This window comes from Cervus canadensis, chromosome 7 (genome assembly GCF_019320065.1).
Source record: "Cervus canadensis isolate Bull #8, Minnesota chromosome 7, ASM1932006v1, whole genome shotgun sequence".
Taxonomy (NCBI): Eukaryota; Metazoa; Chordata; class Mammalia; order Artiodactyla; family Cervidae; genus Cervus; species Cervus canadensis.
The window spans coordinates 31,224,144-31,243,038 of record NC_057392.1 but is presented as its reverse complement, the minus strand read 5'-3'; the positions used below and the strand labels follow the sequence as shown (position 1 = coordinate 31,243,038).

At 38.2% G+C, this 18,895-nt stretch overlaps 1 protein-coding gene across 3 annotated transcripts in view; it reads left to right on the top strand.

The window, feature by feature from the left end:
• TBC1D5 (TBC1 domain family member 5) overlaps window positions 1–18,895 on the top strand; it is a 566,988-nt gene that overhangs the window by 108,269 nt on the left and 439,824 nt on the right. Inside the window, exon 3 of one of the 3 annotated variants that reach the window (XM_043474807.1) lies at window positions 105–262. The exons of the other annotated variants lie outside the window; for them this stretch is intronic. The gene's annotated coding sequence lies outside the window, so the exon portion shown is untranslated. The remainder of the gene's footprint in view (window positions 1–104; window positions 263–18,895) is intronic. 3 annotated transcript variants of the gene reach the window in all.

Below are 18,895 nucleotides of genomic sequence, written 5' to 3'. Positions count from 1 at the left end.
TGTATCTTACATGCATCCCCTTTTCTGTACTTATTGCAGACATCAGTTCATGGTGTTTGTTCTTGCTTAGCCATAAGATAATTCCATACTGTTCTCTAATTTAGGGAGCCATTACTGGTCAACCAGAGTTACCATGTGAGAAAACCTATCTCCTGTTGCTGGAATAGAGAGTTTGGGATGCGTACTGAAAGTTCTGCATCTTCTCTCCTCATGAGTAGCATTTGATGTAACCCAAGATAAAGAGATTGACTGTCTTAGAATGGTAAGTGTGTTAGCAGTCTAGTAACCTTCTAAGTATGTTTAAACACACTTGAACTTAGCTCAACAAAATTGACTCCCCTCCAATAAAAACATCTTTTTTATGAAATATTCTGTTAGGAAACCTTCTTTAGATACCACTGTGGTTCATTTTTGGACAGCTCTTTTTATAAATATACACTCAAAAAAGTTATCTTTGGTTAGAGATGGGGAATTGGCTATGATCTAACACCAATTCATTGATAAGGTTGATGTATTAGTCAGATTTACCTAGAGAAATAGAATTAATAAGCTCTGTGTGTGTGTGTGTGTGTGTGTGTGTAGAAAGAGATTTTAAGGAATTGACTTGCATAATTGTGGAGACTGACAAGCCCATTATCTGCAGGGTATGCTAACAAGCAAGAGCTGATGTTACATTTTAAGTCCCAAGACAGTCTGCCGGCAGAATTTCCTCTTCTTGGGAGAACAGTCCTTTATTTTAAAATAAGGGACCACAGCCAGTTTGATGAGGCCCACACATATTAATTCTGGTAATCTGTTTTACTTCAGTTCAGTTCAGTTCAGTCGCTCAGTCGTGTTCAACTGTTTGTGACCCCATGAACTGCAGCATGCCAGGCCTTGCTGTCCGTCACCAACATCTCCAAAATAAATTCTGCTTTACTTAGTGTGTTGATTTAAATGTTGTTTTTGTTGTTCAGTCACTAAGTCTTGTCTGACTCTTTGCGACCCCACGGACTGCGGCCTTTAGGCTTTCCCTGTCCTTCACCATCTCCTGGAGCTTGCTCAAACTTTTGTCCATTGAGTTGGTGATGGCATCCAACCATCTCATCCTCTGTCATCCCCTTCTCCTGCTCTCAGTCTTTCCTAGCATCAGGGTCTTTTCCAGTCAGTCAGCTCTTGACATCAGGTGGCCAAAGTATTGGAGTTTCAGCTTTAGTGTCAGTCCTTCCTATGAATATTCAGGACTGATTTCCTTTAGGATTGACTGGTTTGATCCTCCTTCCTTGCTGTCCAAGGGACTCCAAGAGTCTTCTCTAGCACCACCCTTTGAAAGCATCAGTTCTTTGGTGCTCAGGCTTCTTTATGGTCCATCTCTCACATCAATAAGTTACTACTGGAAAAACCATAGCTTTGACTAAATGGACCTTTGTCAGCAAAGTGATGTCTCTGCTTTTTAAAATGCTGTCTAGGTTTGTCATAGCTTTTCTTCCAAGAAGTAAGTGTCTTTTAATTTTGTGGCCACAGTCAGTATCCACAGTGATTTTGGAACCCACGAAAATAAAATCTTTCATTGTTTCCACTTTTCCCCCATTTGTTTGCCATGAAGTGATGGGACCGGATGCTGTGTGATCTTAGTTTTTTGAATGTTGAGTTTTAAGCCAACTTTTTCACTCTCCTCTTTCACTTTCATCAAGAGGCTCTTTATTTCTTCTTCACTTTCTGCCATAAGGGTGGTGTCATCTGCATGTCTTAGGTTATTGATATTTCTTCCGCAATCTTTATTCCAGCTTGTGAGTCATCCAGCCTGGTGTTTTGCATGGTATACTCTGCATATACGTTAAATAAGCAGAGTGCCAATATACAGCTTTGACAGTTTCCTTTCCCAATTTTGAACCAGTCCCTTGTTCTATGTCTGGTTCTAACTGTTGCTTCTCGACCTGCGTACAGGTTTCTTAGCAGTCAGATAAGGTAGTCTGGTACTCCCATCTCTTTAAGAATTTTCCACAGTTTGTTGTGATCCACAAGTCAAAGGCTTTAACATAGTCGGTGAAGAAGTAGATTTTTTTTGGTGGGGGATTTGCTTGCTTTCTCTGTGATCCAATGGATGTTGGCAGTTTGATCTCTGGTTCCTCTGCCTTTTTAACCCAGCTTGTACATCTGGAAGTTCTCTGTTCATGTACTGTTGAAGTCTAGCTTGACGGATTTTGTGCATTACCTTGCTATCATGTGAAATGAGTGCAATTGTATGGTAGTTTGAACATTCTTTAACATCTCCCTTCTTTGGGATTGAAATGAAAATTGACCTTTTCCAGTATAGTGGTCATTGCTGAGTTTTCCAAATTTGCTGGCATATTGAGTGCAGCACTTTAACAGTATCTTTTAGGATTTGAAATAGCTCAGCTGGAATCACATCACCTCCACTAACTGTGTTCCTAGCCCTGCTTCCTAAGGCCCTCTTAACTTCAGGCTCCAGGTTTTCTGGGTCTTTTGTGAGTGATCACACCTATGTTGTTATTGGGGTCAGTAAGAGCTTTTTGTACAGGTCTTCTGTTTATTATTGCCACCTTTTCTTAATCTCTTCTTCATCTGTTAGGTCTTTGCTGTTTCTGGGCTTTATTGCACCTGTCTTTGCATGAAATGTACCCGTGGTGTCTCCAGTTTCGTTGAAGAGATCTCTAGTCTTTCCCAATCTATTGTTTTCATTTATTCCTTTGTGTTGTTCACTTAACAAGGCTTTCTTAGCTCTCCTTGCTGTTCTCTGAACTCTGCATTCAGTTGAGTATATTTTTCCCTTTCATCTAAAAAATACCTTTTCAGAAACATATAGAATAATGTTAAACGAAAAATCTGGCTTAGTCAAGTTGACACATAAAATTAACCATCACAGTTGAGAGAGACTGACTCCTTCAGTGATTCAGTTCAGTTCAGTTTAGTTGCTCAGTTGTGTCCGACTCTTTGCGACACCATGAACCGCGGCACGCCAAGCCTCCCTGTCCATCACCAACTCCTGGAGTTTACCCAAACTCATGTCCATTGAGTTGGTGATGGTGTGATTACTGAGTACCTAATATGAACCAGGTTCTATGCTAGATACTGGAGGACCTCAGCAAATTTAAAAAGAAAAATTCAGTTGACAGTTTTTTTTTTTCTTGTCATCTAATGTCAGAAATAGAAATTAGTAATGATTGTAAGTATTCTTGCCTGGAGAATTCCATGGACAGAGGAGCCTGGCAGGCTATACTCCATGAGGTTGCAAAGAGGTGGACACAACTGAGTAAGTAATACTGTCTTTTGCTTTTTCTATGCTAAATACAAAAAGGAAGCTATTTCTTAAAGAATATGTAATGGGGGAGATACGTACAATGTCCAGTAATTTTATATTTAATTTTAAATTGAATTTAGTGACAATTACATTGAGTTTAAAAAATGTGTATTCAGTTTCACAATGACTTTAATCTTTTTTTTTCTTTTGACTTTATTCTTAAGTAGATTATTCCAGAAATAGTCTTTCAAGCTTAACAAAATGCAAATCTCTTTAGGAGTAACTTGTGTTGAAAGAGAAGATACTGTTTTTTCTGGACCTCTGGCTCCTTTTTCTCAATGATAAAGAACATTCTTTTTTTTTTGTTATTCTTGTTTTTGAATTTTTATTTATCTTTCCCATCTTAAAGTAGAGCCTAAGTTTCAGTCTAATGCTTATTTCTTCCACTGATACATGTTCTCTGACCTCCTCTGCCTAAATTAGTGAATGAGTGTGGTTTTTTTTTTTTTTAATAGAATCATTTTTAACATGCTGAGGAAAGGGAACTTTCCTTCTCCATTTTATTTCATTGTGAATTGTTATTACAAATAGGAAATCTTTTATTAGGAAAAAAGAAAGTAGAGATATGATATAATACAGAATGAAAGAAATTAGTAGATGTTAGTACTTGAAATGTGTCACAAGTATGAAAGTGAAAGCGGAAGTCACTCAGTCATGTCCAACTCTTTGCAACCTCAAGGACTGTACAGTCCATGGAATTCTCCAGGACAGAATACTGGAATGGGCAGCCTATCCCTTCTCCAGGGGATCTTTGCAAGCCAGAGATCTAATCTAGGTCCTCCGCATTGCAGGAGGTTTCTTTACCAGCTGAGCCACAAGGGAAGCCGAAGAATACTGCAGTGGGTTCCCTATCCCTTTTCCAGCAGATCTTCCCGAACCAGGAATTGAACTGGTGTCTCCTGCATTGCATGCGGATTCTTTACCAAATGAGTTATAAGCATTTGGTTTTTCCAGTAGTCATGTATGGATGTGAGAGTTGGACTCTAAAGAAAGCTTAGCACCAAAGGATTGATGCTTTTGAACTTTGATGTTGGAGAAGACTCTTGCAAGTCCCTTGGACAGCAGGAGATCAAACCAGTCAGTCCTAAAGAAATCAGTCCTGAATATTCATTCAGTAGAAAGGACTGATGCTGAAGCTGAAACTCCAGTACTTTGGCCACTTGTTGCAAAAAATTGACTCACCCTGATGCTGGGAAAGATTGAAGGCAGGAGGAGAAGGGGATGCTAGAGGATGAGATGGTTGATGGCATCACCGACTTGATGGATGTGAGTTTGAGTAGACGCAGGGAGTTGGTGAAGGACAGGGAAGCCTGGCGTTCTGTAATCCATGGGGTCGCAGAGTTGGACACGACTGAGCAACTGAACTGAACTGAATACTTGAATTGACATTTTAATTTTCCTGGGAAGTAAATGTACTTGATGACTATTTGCTGCTTCTTGTGGGGTTTCTTTTCTGGAAATTAGTTAAGACTTGTTAACTAAATATGATTTGGATTAAAAATGTTCACTGATAAGCTAGAGGTTTGAGTTCTTTATTAGATAAAATAATTCTGTTCAGAAGCATGTATTGGTGAGTTAGTTGTGCTTGTAGGTGCTAGCTCTGCGGTGGGTAATCATAAGCCCAATTTGTTTGAGACAGTCCTCTGAAATCCTGCTCTGTGTGTGAGTGGGCACACGCAAGTGCATGCATGCATGTGTGTACGAGGCCCTGTGACTTCGTGACCTCATGGAGTGCAGCCTGCCAGGCTCCTCTGTCCATGGCATTTCTCCCAAAATGCTGGAGTGGGTTACCGTTTCCTGCTCCAGGCGATCTTCCTGACCCAGGGTTCGAATTTGCATCTCTCGTGTCTCTTACATTGGCAGACGGATTCTTCACCATTGCGCCACCTGGGAAGCCCATGGAGAGCCAACTCAGTCAGTTAAGTCGCTCATTCATGTCCGACTCTGCAGCCCCGTGGACTGTAGCATGCCAGAGTTCCTTGGCCTTCACTAACTTGCAGAGCTTGCTCAAATGCATGTCCATCGAGTCAGTGATACCATCCAACCATCTCACCCTCTGTCGTCCCCTTCTCCTCCTTCAGTCTTTCCCAGCATCAGGGTCTTTTCCAAAGAGTCATTTCTTCCCGTCAGGTGGCCAAAGTGTTGTAGTTTCAGCTTCAGCATCAGTCCTTCCAATGAATATTCCAATGAATATTCAGGACTGATTTCCTTTAGGATGGACTGGTTTGACCTCCTTGCTGTCCAAGAGACTCTCAAGAGTCTTCTCCAACACCACAGTTCAAAAGCATCAATTCTTCAGTGCTCAGCTTTCCTTACAGTCTAACTCTCACATCCGTACATGACAACTGGAAGAACCATAGCTTTGACTAGATGGACCTTTGTTGGCAAAGTAATGTCTCTGCTTTTTAATACCTATCTAGGTTGGGTCATAACTTTTCTTCCGAGAAGCAAGTGTCTTTTAATTTCATGGCTGTAATCACCATCTGCAGTCATTTTGGAGCCTAAAAAAGTAACGTCTCTCACTGCTTCCATTGTTTCCCCAGCTATTTGCCATGAAGTAATGGGACCAGATGCTATGATCTTAGTTTCCTGATTTGAGTTTTAAGCCAACTTTTTCAGTGTCGTCTATCACTTTCATCAAGAGGCTCTTTGTTTCTTCATCACTGTCTCCCATAAGGGTACTGTCATCTGCATATCTGGGGTTATTGATATTTCTTCTAGCAATCTTGATCCCAGCTTGTGCTTCATCCAGCCTGGCATTTCTCATGATGTACTCTGCATATAAGTTAAATAAGCTGGTTAACAGTATACAATCTTGACATACTCCTTTCCTGATTTGGAACCAGTCTGTTGACCCATGTGCAGTTCTAACTGTTGCTTCTTGACCTGCATACAGATTTCTCAGGAGGCAGATAAGGTAGCATGGTATTCCCATCTCTTTAAGAGTTTTCCACAGTTTGTTGTGATCCACATAGTCAAAGGCTTTGGCATAGTCAACAAAACAGAAGTAGATATTTTTCTGTAATTCTTTTTCTTTCTCGATTATCCAAAGGATGTTGGCAATTTGATCTCTGGTTCCTCTGTCTCTTCTAAGTCCAGCTTGAACATCTGGAAGTTCCTGGTTCATGTACTGTTGGAGGCTAGCTTGGAGAATTTTGAGCATTACTTTGCTAGCGTGTGAGTTGAGTGCAATTGTGCAGTAGTTTGAACATTCTTTGGCACTGCCTTTCTTTGGGATTGGAATGAAAACTGACCTTTTCGTGTCTTGCGGCCACTGCTGAGTTTTCCCAATTTGCTGGCATATTTAATGCAGTACTTTCACAGCATCATCTTTTAGGATTTTCAGTAGCTCAACTGGAATTTGATCACCCCCAATAGCTTTGTTTGTAGTGATGTTTCCTAAGGCCAACTTGACTTCACATTCCAGGATGTCTGGCTCTAGGTGATTAATCACACCATCATGGTTATCTCGGTCATGATCTCTTTTGTATTGTTTTTCTGTGTATTCTTGCCATGTCTTCTTAATATCTTCTGCTTCTGTTTGGGTCCATACCATTTCTGTCCTTTATTGTGTCCATCTTTGCATGAAATGTTCCCTTGGTATTTCTGATTTTCTTGAAGAGATCTCTAGTCTTTCCCATTCTGTTGTTTTCCTCTATTTCTTTGCACTGATCACTGAGGAAGGCTTTCTTATCTCTCCTTGCTATTCTTTGGAACTCTGCATTCAGATGGGAATATCTTTCCTTTTCTCCTTTGACTTTAGTTTGTCTTCTTTTTTCAGCTGTTAGCAAGATCTGCTCAGACAGCCACTTTGCCTTATTGCATTTCTTTTTGAGGGGGATTGTCTTGATCACTGCCTCCTGTATAATGTCTTGAACCTCTGTCCATAGTTCTTCAGGTACTCTATCAGACCTAATCCCTTGAATCTATTTGTCACTTCCACTGTATATGGTGGAATGGTAAGGGATTTGATTTAGGTCATACCTGAATGGTCTGGAGGTTTTCCCTACTTTGTTCAATTTAAGTCTGAATGCCTACTATCCTGCCTTAATTACTTTTAGCATCCCTGTATTTGTTTTTTATTGTTCCCAGGTAAATTATTGCAAAGTTATTGTTTTAAGGCAACACACGTTTTTAATTATATGATCGTATAGTTCAGAAGTCCAGTATATGTCTCCCCAGCCTAAAATCAGGGTCAGAGAATCTGTTTCCTCTTCTTTCAGTTTGTTGGCAAAACTCACTTCCATGTGATTGTAGGACCTAGGTCTCCATTTTTTTTGTTGTTTCCTGTGCTCCAGGAGTCTTTCCAGCTTCTTTGAGAGGTACTTCTTGCCTCACGGCCCCCTCTCCCCAGTTTCAAAGCCAGCAACAGCTATTCGAACTCTCATTTATACTTTTCTGACCCTTCTCTCCTCGCATCTTTCCTTTTGACTCATGCGATTAGATTCGGCTCACTAGGATTATCTAGGATCATCTCTCCAGCTGAAGGTTCATCAGTAATCATTTCTTCAAAGGACTTTTTGCCTTGTGAAGTAACAGGTCTGAGGGATTAAGACATAGGCTTCTTTGGGGGGATTGGTGAAGTGTTCTGCCCCTTACAAGGTCTTTTACCTCTTAGGAATGTCGTCGTTTGAGCACTACATTAGAGGGTTATCCAATTTGAATAGCCAGTTGAATTATTTAAAATACAAATAAAACCCCCAAACTCAACGTTCTTCCTCCCTCTCTTTTAAATTTATGTTTCAGTTCTTTCCTTTTCTGTTTCCTCTCCTGGTTCCCTGTGACACATTTAGGATGGTCCTGAAACTTTTCCTGACTTCACTCGTCAGAAGTCAGCAAGGAGTTGTTGTTGTTTCTGTTGTGTTGTTTCTGTTTTGCACATTTGTTACAGAGAAAGGAGCTGCATGTTTAGTGGTGTGATGACTTCCATGACTCTTTTTTAGTCTTTGGCCTTTGAATTCTGCATGCTCTTGTTCCTCAATGTTTAGTGGCAAGGCAGCTGGTGAGTCCTGAAGTTGTGTCTAAATTTGTGTTGTTGCTTGTGATGCTGTCCTTAGACTCCTGCATGGGAAGAGGAGGGATTAAGACCGGCTCTCCCCGCCACCACTCCCCATCTTTAGACTTTATTTTATATCGAAGAGGTTCCTGGGCATTGCATTCATTTAAATAGCTTCTGATTTTTTTTCAGAGGGTGTGGTTTTATAGTCTAGAAACAAATTTTGTTGGTACTGCTACCTTTTTAATAAAGTAAGTACTTGAGTATTTTTGTTTCACATTTTTGTGAATTTTAATTTAGTAGATTAAAGTACATTAATTGAGGAGAACAATCACGTATTTTATGTGTGTCTAGAGACCAAATTGCCATTTTTGTCTACTCTTCAACTAAGTTTGTCATCTAGAATTTTTCCCAAAGCACAGAATATAATTCTGTATTCAAAATAGATTAAATTGTTGTTTGGACAATCTAAAAAAGACCAATTTATGATTTTTAATCCTTTATCTTATTTTAATAAGCTAAGTAGATATTGGATACTTGGTAATTTATAGATAGTTGAGTCTTTAATTTAATAGTGAATCCATCAGAGTTTGGATTTAGTTAAATAATGCCTAATACATAAAACCCATGCTCCATACCTCTAAAGTTAATTTCTTTCCGTTTACAATGCCAGTTTTACACTCCATTTGGTGTTGGTGGAAATGTAGGCGGCAGACACAGCACGTATTTATCATCACTGAGTTCACTATATCATACAGGAAAAGTACATTAATATGCCGTACAGAAAGCCTGATACACATAAACAACCACTTAGCATTTTTAAGAACATATCTGACTTATTGATTAGCTTAAATATCTTCTAGTCGAGCATGACACCCACGTGGCCTGCATGCGTTCACGTACTTATCTCGGAGCAAGTGCTGCTAGGGCTGACGAATGAGCATGTCTCTGCTTTATGTATCACAACGAAGATCAAACCTTAGAAAGCTTTTCTCTACCCATCGGAATTCCTAAATTTTGTCACAATTAAATTTTTCTCAGGGTTCTTCAGATAAAGTATACTCTGGAAGACAACTTTTAACAACCTTATTATACATCAGCATTTACTTGTGGTGTTCTGAGTGGGGGAGGAGGATTCGTCTTAATTTCTCTTTCCCTTATGTTTCTCTTTTCTCTCATGTTCTTGTGTAAACTCTACCTTGTAAATTAGCCTCAAAATAGGTTGTTGTGTGTATGTTGTAAAAATATGTACAATACCTGTTAAATTTTTTTCTCATTGAAATATTTTATTGAAATTGGTAATTATCAAAGCATAATACCTACTTTATGTAGATAACTGACCTAAACCTCAGAAAATGAAATAAAGAAATAAGTAATATAGACATGAAAAAATGAGCGGTGTACTATAGTTTATATAAAGGATAAAGAATAGATGAGTATATTTTTGTTTTTCGCCTCTGTAGGCATTTATGTGCATTCTATAATGTGGACACTTTAAAAGAAAAATGTCCTAGCTTTTTTTTTAGTGAAATAATACAATAGGAAGTAATGTGTTTAAACATTTTATGGTTTCCTCAGGTACTTAGTTTATATTCTGATACTTCCTTATTCAAACAAAAAGAGAAACAGAGTTTACAAATTATGGTTTCATTTTTACTTTCTACAGCCTGCTTGGGTAAGCTTTTGTGAGCTCTTTCTCTTTGGACACTGTGATCCTTTCATGAGTCATCCTTCTGGACTCAACTGTCTAATGAAGCCGGTCAGTCTATTTCATTTTAGTTGATTTCCACAGGGATATTTATAGAATTCGTTAAATAGTATGGTTTAATCTTCATTCTCTACTTTTTACTCATCCTTTCCCTTCCTTTTCCAGGCTTGCACTATTACATCCTCATAGTGCACTCTGAAATCTGGAGCTTGGGATCAACATATACATACTGCTGTATTTAAAATAGGTAACCAACAAGGACCTACTGATTAGCGCAGGAAACCGCTTGATACTGTGTATCCACCTAAGTGGAAAAGAATAGATGCATGTATTCTATAACTGAATCACTTTGCTGTCCACCTGAAGCTAATACAACATTGCTAATCACCTATACTCCAATGTAAAATAAAAAGTTAAACAAAAGTAAAATATAAAATCTGTCTCCCTGTGCCTTTTACCACATTCTCATGTTTTTACTCTCCATTTCCCACTGTCTTGAATACTTTGCTTCCCAACGGTGTTGAATGTTTCGAAGAATGGCAAGCATCCTCTTGCCCCAGCAGAATTTAGCCGTTCTTAGCTTCCCTCCCTTTAGGATCTTTTTCTTAGACATAGGAATTCACTCTCTTACTCATCATATCTAATTAGTTTATAGTCTTAGTGGGTTTTGCTTCTGTCAGTTCCTTACCATTCTTAAAAGCCAACCTTATCCACTCCTTTACAGCCTTATTCCTCGAATACTTCAGAAGTTTTTGCTCTGCTCATATTGGAAGTATTTCGTATCCTTTCTGCCCTCAAATCCATCCCATATATTGTTGTTGGATTAATTTTCCTGAAGTATTGCTTTTATTCTGTCATTCTTCTGCTTTGTTGTTGCTGTTCAGTCACCAAGTCCTGTTCGACTTTTTGCAGCACGCCAAGCTTCCCTGTCCCTCACCATCTGGAGTTTGCCCAAGTTCATGTCCATTGAATCAGTGATGCCATCCAACCATCTCACTCTATGTTTCCCTCTTCTGCTTTCAGTCTTTCCCAGCGTCAGGGTCTTTTCTAGTGCGTCGGCTGTTTGCATCAGGTGCGCAAAGTATTGGAGCTTCGGCTTCAGCATCAGTCCTTCCAGTGAACACCCAGGACTGATCTCCTTTAGGATGGACTGGTTGGATCTCCTTGCAGTCCAAGGGACTCTCAAGAGTCTTCTGCAGCACCACAGTTCAAAAGCATCAATTCTTCAGTGCTCAGCCTTCTTCATGGTCCAGCTTTGACATCTGTACATGACCACTGGAAAGACTGAAAGTCAAAGAGTTAGTTGCTCAGTTGAGTCTGACTCTTTGTGGTCCACCAGGCTCCTGTATCCATGGAATTTCCAGGCAAGCATGCTAGAGTGGGAATCTGTTTCCTTTACAGACCTTTGTTGGCAAAGTGATGTTGTTGCTTTTTAATACAGTGTCTAGGTTTGTCATTGCTTTCCTGCTTAGGAACATTTAATAACCCCACTCTGTCTATAGATTGAAATTTGGAATCTCTAGCCTGATTTTCATATTTTTAAAAAATTGTAGTGTAGCGTAATGTTAGTTTCAAGTATATAACACACTGATTCAATTATATATATATTCTTTGTCAGATTCTTTCCCCTTATTGTCTGGATGTGCTCCAACATTTTGTGACCCCATGGACTGAAGCCTGGCAGGCTCCTCTGTCCATGGGGTTTTTCAGGCGAGAATACTGGAACGCAGTGCCATTTCCTTCTCCTGCATTGGCAGGTGGGTTCTTAACCACTTGAGCCCTTTTCCCTTATAGGGTTTTACAAAATACTGATTCTAGCCTGATTTTCAAGGTTCTTTTGTGGAGTTGTCCTAACTTACTGTTTAGACTTGTGTTCCACTAGTGAGTGACAGAAAAATCTCCCATTTCTGTCAAAATGGTCCCAACACACTGAGAATTTTCCTGAATTTGCATAGTACTCCTCATCTCACTTCTCCTTTTGCCCTGCGATTCCGTAGTATTTTTTCTAAACATGCTCTCCTAAAGCTTGCGTTCTTTCTTCCTAACTTGGAGCTCAGGTCCTGCACATTCCGTGAAATCTTTCTGAAAAATTTGGTTTACCTTGATCTCACCCTCTCTCAAGTCCTGTTTTGATTTGTTACCTATTAGAAGGCACTTTTTGTTTGGTGTTTTGCACTATTACTTGTTTGTAGTTGGGTCTAGGTTCTGTACTGTTAATTATTAATAGACTTTAAGTGTGAAGAGATGAGGGTCCATGTTCTGTTTCCTTAGATCTCTCTTATGGACTAAGTATCAGTCATTACAAATCTCAGATGATAAATTGATATTTGCTCGCTCATTGTTTTCATAAATATTAATTGATTACCCAAGAAGTATTGATAATGAGTTAAACAAAAGAAGTAAAGACCCTGTATTCATGGACTTTCTGTTCTAGAAGGGAGAGAGAAATATTCTGCAGCTAATTTAGCAGTACTTATTTAATTACGATTGAGGAGTATGGTTTGCTACATTTTTGACAAGTGAAAAACCTGAAAATTGCCTTCTTTTTTTTCTCTGCTGTTATTGGTATGTATAATTTTTCTTACTTTAAACATGAATTTTGATACAGTAAACTACTCTCAGGTTTTCAGAGGGTAAAACAGTTGTTTTCTTCTGTATATACACAATACTGATATGCTCTAAGTCTAAATTCAGTAGGCAAAATGGTGGAAAGGATGATTCATATTTTTTTGACATTTAAACAGTTACAGTAAATTTGTTTATCATTGGATATCTATGAAAAGTTTATATTTAATATACTAAAGTTCTCTTTTATGGAAGAAGAAGATTAAAGTTAAATACATTATTAGACACATTATTATTTTAACTTAAATGTGTCTTCCAATGGCTTGAACGACATCACATGTTTCCTAGGCATGGGTTTTTGAGATTGCAATAACCATAAAAAGTTAATGTTGAAAGAATGGCAAAGTATTCAGTGAAACAAAAAATTATTGTATTTGCAAATGTAAAATCATAATTTACATGAATGTTATAGTTAGGGACATTATGAATGTAAATATGCCTTCTCTATTCTCAGTCCTGTAATGCCATTCTTTGTCCAGTGGGAGATGAAGAGTGATGTTGAGACTGCTGTTTAACCTATTATAACAGCTTTAAAAAAATTAAATAGCGTTGATGTAAATATGAGGAGGGAAAAGTGTATTTATCTCCATTAAGTGACATAAAAAGCCACGATAAGTATAACAGGCGGGTGGGTGTGCATTAAGCAGAGAAATCCCTAAATTCAGATGCTAATTATAAGTACAAGGACAGTTGCCTCCCACATACTTAACTGTTGTCTATTTTCTTTAAAGTATAATTCAGAGTTCTTATAGTGCTGAATATGGTTCTTATTTTCTCACTTCCCCTTAGCATAATATATGTTTAAAAAAAAAACAAAAACACTTCTGCTGGACGGTGATTTTGATGGACATAGGACATAGGTGGAATATTAAACCAAATGCTAGAAAGATAATTCACATGATTGCTTTTGATTGTTCTTTATTGAGTGCCTTACTTGCTTCCCACTGTTAATAAACAAATGTTTAGCAGTAAAGTTAAAATTATTTAAATGTTTCTGAGCACAGTTTACTTTGCTGTTGTGTACCAGGGACTTAAGCTTTAGATTGTGATTAGTACAGGGATTATGAGTATGTTTGTTTAGATTATTATTGTTTTTAAAACTTACTTTGTTGATGGTCTTTAGCATCATGGCTTCAGAGTGATATATTGCTTTTCCATTATCAGTTTTGACATTTTTTAAGTATTAAAGAAGAAGGAATTTCCTTCGCATTTTCTGCAAACCCTTTCAATATAATTTTGTAATGTATTCTTCAATTGTTGAAAAGTATATAGTATGGAAACCCTGTTCTTAGAAGGTAGCTGACTTTTACGCATAGAATAGCAGGGAAAGTGTTATAGACTTAAATTTTTTTTAAACTTTGCTTTTAGAAAAAGGAGTACAAAAAACCCCTTTGTAATCTTGCCACTTTTTTATTCTTAGGTATGCTTTTTATTTAGCTTTTAGTAACTTGTAATTTAAGATCACAGTTATTAGGTGTATTTCTGCATTTTATATATCACTCCCAGATGCTACAGTATTAGTTTTTATCACTGCATATTTTATGAAATGTCAGCCTTCTGTTGGCTGTTCACGCAGCATTGTTAGTGATCAAAGACACAACATAAAGGAGAGGAATCTAAACAGTTGGCTTATCTTTGTCCTTCACTGTGACAAAAATACTATAAAATTACCTTATAAAAAGTCAAATAAAGGCATCATTTAACATGCACTGAAAGGATAAATGTCTTTGGTTTTTAGTTAAATAAAATCTTAAAATGTCTAATATCAAGAAATCCAGTTATAAAGAGAAATAATTTCTAGTTGTGCTGTTTTCCTTTGTAAGGAATGAGGGTAATATATGTGGTGTGGTGGCAGTGCTGTCCCTAGGAAAGGCCACACAATTTTTAATGACACAAAAAGTGACTCAGTTTAAATTCTTAGTTTTTGTTACTCAAAGTACATCCTAGAAGAGTGGTTTTTAGTTTTAGTATGGGCATTAGGCTGTATGTGATCTTATTTATTACTGTCTTGGATTGACTTACTTTCTAGATTAAAACTTTATTCTATAGATTTACAAATTCTTTTTTTTTCTAGTTCAGTTTCAAGGTTAAAGTATAGAATGAGAAAAAATTCTCAAAGCCTGAAAGAAGATCTATAAGAATAAAAGTGTTGAATGATTTTGATCAGCTGTTGTGTATGCCCACCACAGCAGTTGGTTCAATCAATTTTATGTTTTCGGATGCTTTTATTAAAATGAGCTGCTGCTTTCAGTAAATCATTGAGAAAGATGCTCGCTTTTTACGTCCTTTTTTGGGTGGAGGCATGGCAATAGTAGTTTCTCTTTGTAGCCTTGTGAGTCACTGAAGGTGGAGACGATTGCTGACCACCACAGACTTCAGTGCATTTTTGTGTCATTGGTATGGGTATTTCCATACAGAAGTAGAATGAGGATTTAGACTTAAGTGATTTTTGTATAAATACATTCACTTTTATGGCAATATGCAGGAGACTGCCATTTTTAAAGAAAAATAATTGTTAGCGGATAATGATTTTAGTATCTTCTTTTTATTGTACACAGTTTCAGTTTTTATAGATGATTGAAAGCTTCATTGTTTTCGTCTGGGAGAATCTGAGTTTTGAACAGCAGTTTGAAGGAGAGCTAGTGTGTGCTTGTAAGTTAGGGGCCTCTTTTTGTTGTAAGGTGCCCAGAACTCTGCCAGAGTGAGGTGCCTTGTTTGACAGCATTTGGTGTTACCTGCGAGCTTGCTGGAAATGCAGGATATGGGGCCCAAACCCATGCCTGCCGAATCAGAATCTGCATTTTGATCAACGTTACCAGCTAATTTGTATACACATTAAAAGTTGAGAAGCTTCTCAGCCTAAACCTCTCCTTTTCTCTCTGCATGTGTGTGTTGTAATGGTGAAGCGGCGGATTGGAGTTAGTTGGTCATTGGCAGTTCAGGGGCTGGGGGAGACGGTAGGAAGTTGACATGAGAATTTTCACTGGGCCCTGAAGTAGGCAAGTATTTGATCTAGAACTCTCTGGGGTTTTGGTCTTTAAGTAATTAGAGTTAGGATCTGTAGCTCCTCTGTATTATAGGTGGGAAGCTTCACAGGACTCTGCTAATGTTAAGCAGTTGGTTTCTTTTGGTTCTTAAGTCTTGATAAGTTCCTGATAATCTGGTGCTTTCTCCCAGTAGCATTGTAGCAGCATTTCCATAGTATATAGTCTGTGGTATGTTTTTCCCAGTTCAAGCTCTGAGTAGAAAAGCCTGTGGTCAAGTAAGTTTAGAAAGCACTGTATACTTTGTTCCTCTTTAAGAGAATCACAACATGTATTGATTTGTATTAAAAAATTTTAAGAACCTGGTGTAGCTTTATTCAGTGTATCATTTTCCAAATTTACTTGGCCATAGCATCTGGCATCCTTTTTCTTTTTCTTAAAAAAACAAACAAAAACATTCTTTTTTTTTTTTAAACAAAAACATTCTTATCTTTCAGCATATGCACACACTGACTTCTTTCCAGTATTTATTTTTCTTAATCAAAATAAGAGATGAAGACAACTTTTGAAATTGTCATGACGGTTATGCCACAAAAAACACAATTTATAGTGTTGTTATTTGTGCGAATGATGTTGCTACAGCCGTTGTCTGCTGAAGGGACTGAGCATGGCAGACACTTCCATCTGGTAAAACTGAGAGAGCATCTTCTGGAAAGTGAATGTTGACTAGATCCCGGTCAGATTTGGTGGGCAAGTGGAAGGGAGGACCTGGAGCATTCTCAGTATTTGCTAGAATGAGGACAGCCATGAGCAAGAGATGAAACAAGTTAAACATTTCAGCTCAATGAACAGTTACTGGAATCCTAAATAGAGAGTAAGCAAGGTGCCTATTGGAGTAAGTGAAGTATAGTCCAGTAAATGTATGAGAGCTGAAATCCAGGAATTTCCAGCTAAACGATTTTCCAAAGGGATTTGTAAGAAAGTAAAGTTGGCCATTGTACTGTGCGCTGGAGAGCCTGAGGCAAGAAGCAACTATAGTGTTAGAGGGTAGGGGGACAGAGGAAAGAATCTTAGGAGGGAATTTCAGAAGGTGAGATAGGATAGACCAAACGACCTTGGAAGTCTTGGAGCTGACGTGGTAGTCGCTCAGTTGTGTCTGACTCTTTGTGACCGGCCAGGCTTCTCTGTCCATGGGATTTCCCGGGCAGGAATATGGAGTGGGGAGCCATTCCCTTCTCCAGGGGATCTTCCCGACTCAGAGATCGAACCCAGCTCTCCTGCATTGAAGGCAGATTCTTTACTGTTTGAGCCACCCAGGTTAACATCCCAAATGCAATATACTGTGATAGTTGAAATCCGTGCTAGACTTTGGAGTAAGAGGGAGAGGGCTCACTTCCTGATGAGTTCACATCATGAGACCCTCACTCTCTTCAACTTACCATGGGAATAATATGGTAGAAAAATTTGCAAATGGTGGCTTAACAGATAATTGAAGAATAGTGTTCTGTTTACCTAGATTCACTGTGAACATTTTACCTCACTTATCATTTAGGTGTGTCTCTTCCCTTCTTCCCTTCGAACACGCGGACACATGCACACAGTTTTTCCCCTGAACTTGGAGCAAAGATTGCGTTTATATCTGGAAGCCTGTCAGTGTATATTCCTAATAGGGATGTTCTTGTCCATATCTATAGTAAAATATTCAGCTTCAGTAACTTGAATATATTTATAAATAATCTGTTGTCCATATTCTAGATTTCTCATGTGAAGCCATAATATTCCTCACATAAGCTTTTTTTCCCTTCAGTAAGTATCCAGTCTAGGACCGGACATTGTGTTTAGCTGTTTTGTCTCTTTTGCCTTCTGTAATTTGAAATGGTCAAACAGCCTTTCTTTTTTTATGACATTGACATTTTTGAGTGATACAACCCTTCATTTGTCTGTCTGTCTATCACTCCTCATTCGGATTGTCTGCCATTTCCTCGTGATCAGATCTGGGTTCTGCATTCCCACCAGAAGACTGCAGAAAGGGGGTTGTATCCTTGGGATGTTACATCTAGAGGCACCCTGGGAATGTTACCTGTGATCATTCAGTCAGAATGTTACCAGATTTCTCCACCGTAGAGTTCAAGGTTTTTGTTTTGTTTTCTTTTCCTTGTAACTATAATAAGCAGTCAGTTGGGAAACACTTTAGAATCATGCCAATATCCTGCTCAAAGTTTTCATCTAGATTTAGCCTCTGTTGAGGATTCTTGCCTGGTGTAGTTTTGTCTATAGTGGTTGTAAACTGCTGACTTTCCAATTTCAGCCCTCCTCCTCATCAGTAACAGCATTCTTCTGTAAGGAAAACCATTCTGATTGATTGATTGATTCACTTACTTATTCATTCAGTCATTTATTATTGGTATGAGCTCATGGATATCTGTTCTTTTCAATGGTTTGTAATTCATGACTTATTTTGATGCTCAAATTGTCCAAGTTTGGTTTAGTAGAAGTACATGGCATTCCCCCATCACATTTTTGAGTGCTTTCTTAAGAACTTTCTGGCAAAGCAACTTGTCACAGACTTATCTCTGATCTATTCCGCCCTGGCAGCTCTTGGCCATTTCCCTGAGGAACTCTGATTGCTTTTAGTGGGGTAATAGTATTAGTGGACTGTGCTCATCACTATGGGGTCTTGGCTTTAGGCCCTTTTAGAGGAGAGAGTGCCCATAGAAAGTATGGGCGTATGTATATGCATCTGCATTGATACAGAAATATATACAGGCATCCATACTGATAAACACACATATACACATTTTAGAAATCTTAGTTCACATCAGCTTCTCTAATTCTTCCACAGGGTTCTTTCTTGTCTTCCACTTCTCCATATTTACATGTTCCTTCTTTCATAGTAAGAACATTGGCTTCCAACAGTATTAACTTCTTTGTGCAGCTCAATAACCGATCTAAGATAGTTTCAGAATTGGTTCATTATGGTGTTAGAACGAACATATTTACCAGCAACTTTGCCAGTTCAAGGTTTATTTGAAGTTCTCCCTCCTCACCCCACTCAATTCTGTGAGTATATATAATCAAATGCCGTGTTCTTAATTACTTGGATTACTTCTTTCTTTTTTATCCTCTAAATGTGAATATAGCTGAGCTCACTCATTTTAGTTTTCTTTTAGCATCACATCATTGTTGATTTAATTTTTTGAATATGTAGAAAATGATTGACTTTTCCAAAAAATAAGATTGTATGAAAAAGTTCTTCCATATCCCCCATTTACTCGACCCTT